Here is a 7321-nt window from a genome sequence, read left to right on the forward strand (position 1 = left end):
TACCTCCCATATAACGGTAATTTTCAGAAATATGAAAACTGCGATATTTTAGTAACTACTGAAGATTATTCACTCAAAATTGATATTTACAGTAATTTTTAGACGAAAAATAAGAATATTATCAATTTTTGAAAAATGGGCGTAGCCACGCCCACTTATGGTTACATGTGTATATCTTCGCTTTCTTCCAAACTTGGCACAGTTGTTGGCCTTGGTACAGCATACCAAATGGCCGAAAATTTTTAAAATCGGACAATAACCACGCTCACATTCCATATAAGGGTAATTTAGAGAAAAACAAAATCTTCGATAAATCAGTAAATATTAAAGCTAATTTATTCTAAATTGACGCTTGCAACAATTCTTTACCAAGAAATACGTTTATGATAAAATTTTGAAAAATTGGCGTGGCACCGCCCACTTATGACCACATATATGTGTTTCGGTAACCGTTCTACCAATTTGTAGCAAACTCGGTACGGTTATTGTGCTTGCCACATAAAAGCAAAAGGTCGAAAATTATTGAAGATTGAAAAATGATGGCCTTTTTTCATATAACGGTAAATTTCAGAAATGCTTGAAACTTCGATATTTCGAAATTTAAGGACGCTAATTTACTCAAAATTGATACTAATAACAATCCCTTGAAAAGAAATGACACTATTATGGAATTTTGGAAAATGGGCGTGTAACCGCACAAATATGATTATATAAGTTTATCTCGTTATGCCTAAATGAACGTTATATCGAAGTTGTTTAAAATAGGGGTAAAACCACCCTTGCTTACCATGTAGCGGCAGTTTTCGGAAAGGTGAAAAACATATATGTAATATTTGCGCCGGGTATTTAATGTTCGGCTCCGCCCGAACTTAGACTTTCTTACTTGTTTATGATAACACTGTGCGACAGCTCAAATCGGTATTGAGTAAAACCAAATGCAAGAGATAGTTTTTGAATTTCATTGAGTTTTTTTTAATAAATACTTAAATTAGAGGTGTATGAATGGCGAAAGAAAAACTTTATCCGATTTTTTTAAATCGAAACTACATTTCTACATATGTACATATGTAGATGCATACATAAATATATTTAATATGAAATTGAAATTTTCACATCAATTTGCGCTATCTTCAAACCCATGGTTTCAATTGTACGCATATCGTCAGGGTTTTCCCCACAACTTGGTTTTGCTGCAGTGAAGCGACAGAGCAAGTGACGAGAAAAAATATATGCGGACACTTATATACGTTCTATGCACATACGTATCTATGCACGATTGAGAGAAATAGAGATTGCGCCAATCGCGGTACCGCTAATCCGCTCTTTGTGATTTTGACAGAATGACCTGTTTCTTTTAGTGCTGGTATGACTTGATGCAATAGTGGATAAGGTCGCCAGGCGCTAATTCAAGCGGCATCTTACCGCGCTGTTACGTACCTAATACAAAACAGTGCCCAAATTATCATACATTTAAAAGTTCAGCATAAATTATGTTTTACTGACATAGAATATTTGCTTCCAAAAAAGCCACACTCATGCATCCTCTCGGAAATGGTACACAAGTCATCAAATAAAAGCTGTGGAGTCAACAGCTGTGGAGTTTATGGTGGTTGGCTACCGTCCACAAATATAAATATGCACTCTGCATGGCTTTTTAAAATGGCATGTGCAAAAATTCACTTTGCTGCACACCTTCCTTTTGGTCTACATGAAATTGCATATACTGTTAATACATCCATTTTTTCATGTGCTAAAAATCGTACTTATCTAAAGAGCTACATGTTCAAAATTATTGCTACGTGTTCCTAATTAATCAATCTTTGTATATTTATTGATTCCTGCAAAATTGGGCCATGTAATATTAAAATTAACACATGTTTCTGCATTGTTTACATATTTTTATATGCGTTTTGGCATTTCTCTCTCGCAATTGCACCAAGATGCACATACATACATACGTACTTAGGTATGTATATCAGCATTTTAGTTGAAAGTACGTTTTGCTCGCCGCTCTCTTCATAGCTGCACTACATTTCTGTCCTTCGTTCAGAGGTCGGCAAAAGTTAAACTGTGTTTGTGTTGGTAAGCACAAGAGAACTCCTTCGCATGAGCAACCCAGTAGGAAATTACGAGAAGTGAAACAAAATTTTTGACTTGTCGGTCTTCAATAAAAACACATAAATACGTATATTTAACACATACATATGTACATATATGTGCATCGCTCATTTACTATAAAAGTATCATAATCCCAATAAAGCAAAAATCGGGTTAAGTATGCAAGAATGTACATTAGCTCTTTCTTATGATGTGTAAAAATTTTATGGATTACTAGTAGCTCACTAGAACTAAATCAACCTTATCCTGACTTTCGCACGAAAAAAAATTCACCCGAAAAATGTTCATCCGCGCATAGTAAATTCACGGAAACAAAAGTGAAAAGTGAACCGGCTTGGAGAAAATGAAACTCATGACAAAGCTGAATATGTATTAATTTTTCCCTCTGGAGTATATGTAAATTCAAAACTTTAAAACTGGTTTCCTCGAGTTTATAGTTTTTTGAGTTAATAAAATTCATCTGGATTCATCAACGCCAAATATTGAAAATTTAAATAAAAAAATTGAAATTCATGTTCATCAAAATTTTCCATATCATTATGAAATGATTAAAAATGTCATTTAATCGCATACATATTGCCTTTAACAACCACCCTTTAATTCCTTGGAAAAAAAATTAACTTTTTTTCAATAAAAAGTCGTTGTATTTCTTCTTCATCAAAATATTTCCTTATGAAAAGAATCAAAATGTCTTTGAATAGCATATTCTTTATTTTTTAAATTACCTGTAACACAAAAGGCATTGCATGTCACCAAAAGCATTTTCAAGCATGTAATATTCCTCGCAAGGCATTTTTGCATTCAAGGAACAAAGCGCAACAGCCAAACACGATGTTGATTCGTTGCTTGCTCAGCGACGACTAAACGAAAGAGCGTAACAAATGCGTGTGATGAGAGCTTGTACAATTGTACTATGGCGTGCCGACCATTGCCTTAGTTTTATTCAGATACCACAAATGTATGTTTTCTTCGAAAATACTCAAGTACTACCAGTAGAGTTGCGGAAGCAAAGTAAATACTCTACGCGTCTTGCTATTGATCGGTAGTTTACGTACGCTTGCAGAAACTGGTTTATGCTTACTCACACTTGACCCGAACGATGAGAGTAAAGGAGGGAAAGTATTTGCGTGGCGATCGGATGTCTCTTCAGGCCGTTTAAATGGAATTACGCAGGAGTTTATTATATATAGATATATGAGAACATATTGCATGGAACTGAATTTGCCATAACTCGACTTTGGAGCCAGCTATCGGGCTCATTTTTTGCAGATGTATTTATCCTTATGCGGCGAATATATAATAAGCAAATCGGACTATAAATGCGATTTTTTAGTATAGCTCGACCCCTGCGCCACCTATCGGACAAGTTAAAAGTTTGTGCACTCCTCCTCCGAAACACCTTTCCAACAAAGCAACAATCGTTCGAGTCGGTTAAGAAACAGAGGAGAAAATTGTTCCCAATCAGTGGCCTAGCCAGGGGGGGATATGGGGCGATCCCCCCCCCCCCCCCCCCTTCGTCATTGAACTACAATTATTTACTTTTGAATTAATAACACAATACTATTTTATCCTTCTGATTTAAAATTTTTGTTATTTCAGACGGATAACAAATTATCTCTTAATGAATATATGAGTAGTCCACTTGCAAACAGCGTTATGTGATTTTATAAAAGTAAACCATAAATTAAAAAAAACGTCTATGACAACAAGTAACACCCGACCTGTATCTTTTTTTATTACCTGAAAATTTGAATAAATAAGAGCCTAATACCATTAAAAAAAATAAAATTGCAGTATGGTAGATATGCAAAATTTATATTTGAAAACTTATTATTGCAAGTTTTGAAACAGTAACTTTTACATAGCTTTTCGCGTTCTCTCCTTTTCGAAGATTGGTTTGCTCCTTTTTTGCGACCTTTTCCACTAGGCACCGAAACTACCACGTTTTCTTGCAGTTTTCTAAGTACATACGAAGAGGAGACATTTGAAAGTGTATAAATAAGTATTATAGCGACTTTTGCAAGAGTAGTAAACATTTCATGCTATTTTTAAAGAATATAGAAACATTTTTCACTCTGCTGTTAGTGGACATGAAACCCACCAAAAACTAAAAATCTAAAAAAAATTTACATAGCGTACTTTGCAAGTGGACTGCTCAATTGTACAATATGCTATCTTATTTGTCCCTTCTTTTTATAAAATTAAGGAGCGGCTGAATGGTTTAACGATGTTAGCGGTACATAATGATGTGCCGATTACAACACAAGAAGTAATTGAAAAAAGTGTGTTAAGAAACGAAGATTAAAAATCGCTTTATAAGTAATAAGATTTTGTAGACTTGTACATAAATAAATGTAAATAGATACGCGATAATATATAAATATGCAGATATATTCAATGTGTAAAAACTGAAGTGTATACTAACGAAACTTCTACAAAACAAAACTGGACTACACACTAATTAATTAAAATGGTGTAGTAATTTAATTTTTTAAATTTAAATAAAGCATGAATTCCCCAGGGAATAACCGAGTAGACAAAAAATATATAACGGTAGAAATTGCACATACATACATATATGAAAGAATGCCCACAGGCGACGCACTATAGGCAAAACACGAGTTCTTTTCAAAATCGTAGATCTTCGCTTAGAAAAGAGATAATGGAATGCAGCATTTAACCCTTTAATGCAGAGTCTGTCATATATGAAACGCTTTTCAACCCTTTCAAGGCAGAGGAAAAAGGTTCTCAATATGCTTTTGAACGTGATTCTTCTCATGTTGACGTAGATATTAATCGTAGAAAATTTTTCCATAGTAAAATAATAATAAAAAAAATAAAAAATAAATAAATAAAATAAAAAAATAAAAATATTAAAACTAAAAATAAAAATAAATAAAAAATAAAAATAAATAAAAAGTACGTTGAAAACATATTGAGAACCATTTTTCCTCTGCCTTGAAAGGGTTAAAAAACGTTTCATATATGACAGACTCTGCATTAAAGGGTTAAGTGCTGCATTTTCGTAAAGATATCGACCAGTATAACCATTTTTGTTATTTAATTTTTTTTTGTGAAAGCTGATAGTTTACGATTTATTAGAGTTTAAAGTAGCTTTCCTTTTTCCAATCTGGCCACTCGGGTACAGCATCCAATGTCCCAAGAATCGAGTCTTAAGATAAAATGAAGAGAAATCTTACAGAAATAGTGCTAACGGTGTATTAAATATGGTGTTTTCTAGTGGAATGGGAGCCAAAATCCAAAATTAAAAAAAGTGTCATTTTCAACGGTATTTTGAGGATTAACTTATTGTTGTTGTAACTTTTATATAGTTTTCCTACATTATATGATCATTTATCTGCACGATAAAAAAATTTTCATTCCATTATCTCTTTTCTAAGCGAAGATCTACGATTTTGAAAACAAACTTGTGTTTTGCCTATAGTGCGACGCCTCTAGCCATTGTGTATCACAACTTTAAGTTATCGATGAAAATTTTTTTATAGGGTTAAGAAAGATACTGCCGGAATACTTCTGAGGAGGGTTGCCACCTGTTTGAAAATTCAAGTCATTTTAAAGGTAAACTTAATGACCTATTACAATGTAGATAGCAAAGAGATCTAGGAAATATGACTGTTGAAAATATTTTTGAGTAGGGTTGCCACCTATTTGAAAATTTTAGTTCTGTTAAATTGATAAAATAAATGAAGTATTTCAATATGGGTATCAAGGAGTTGTTATCTGTTTAAAAATGTAACTCAATTTAATTGATAAAAGAAATAGCTTATTATATAGGTGTCAGATTAAAGAGTTTTAGGAAATATGACTGCTGGAGACATTTTTGAAGAGGATTTCCACCTATTTAAAAATTTTAACTCAGTTAAATTGATAAATAAATGCAATATTGCAATGAGGGTATAAAATTAAATAGGTTTCAAAAAGATAACTATTGCAAATATTTTTGGGGAGGGCTGCCACCTATTTGAAAATTTTAACTCGGTTAAAGTGATAAAATAAATGAAATATTACAATGTGGGTATCAAATAAAATAGGTTTCAGAAAGATTGCTCTTGGAAATATTTTTAGGAGGGTTTCCACCTATTTGAAAATTTTGAATCAATTGAATTGATAAAATAAATGAAGTATTGCCATGTGGGTGTCGAAACTAAAGAGTTTTAAGAAGGCTTACAGCAGAAAATATATTTGAGGAGGGTTACCACCTGGTTGAAAATCTAACTCAATTTAATTGATAAAATAAATGACATATTACAATAGAAAGATTATTGTAGGAAATATTTTTGAAGAGGTCTGCCACCTATTTGAAAATTTTAAGTCAGTTAAATTTGTAAAATAAATTAAATATTCCAATGTCGGTAACAAGCTTTAGATTCTGATTAAGGTTTACGGCCGAAAATATATTTGAGAAGGGTTGCCACCTGTTTGAAAATTTAACTCAATTTGCATAATATAATGATAAAATAAATGACTTATTCAAATATAGGTATTAAATTAAGGAGGTTTAAGATAGATGACTGTTGGAAATATTTTTGAGGAGAGTTGCCACCTTTTTGAAAATTTGAACTCGAAAGCTTAGTATGTTGCACCAATGTATTTTCAATATAAAGCGATAAAATAAATAAACCAACGAAAAGTTAGTCCTTTGTCAAATATGTTTGATTTATTATTATTTATTTATGGATATGTACAAATGTAAAGCGGGTACGGACGATGTGTGGTGGCTAGCGGCCGTTCCTGGTTGAATACGGGAAAATAAGTACCCGCGCTCTTTTCAATAGTTTAATCTCAAAGCAGTAAAACTGTTTGGATGGGAAGTTAAAAGATAGTTAATTTGGTGGGAAAAATGTATGACAATTTCTAATAAATACTTATGTACATGTGTGCGTACAAAATACATATATTATTAAGCATTAAGGTGGACCATCTTGGTTTGATTAAATAAATGAAATATTGCAATGTGGGTATCAAACCAAAGAGTTTTAAGAAGACTTACAATCGAAAATATGTTTGAGGTAAAATATGGGTGCCAAACGAAAGGTATTTGAAAAATCTTCTTTTGGAAATATTTTTTATAGGATTATCACCTATCTAAAAGTAAAGACTGAAAATGTTGAAATTAAAAAGAAATGTAAAGTAATGTGCTTCTCGCGAAGAGCTGTTCTGCCAGTTTCTTATATAATAGGTA

The sequence above is a fragment of the Rhagoletis pomonella genome, unplaced genomic scaffold (assembly GCF_013731165.1).
Source record: "Rhagoletis pomonella isolate Grant_MI unplaced genomic scaffold, Rhpom_1.0 Rhpom_scaffold_00003, whole genome shotgun sequence".
Lineage (NCBI taxonomy): Eukaryota > Metazoa > Arthropoda > Insecta > Diptera > Tephritidae > Rhagoletis > Rhagoletis pomonella.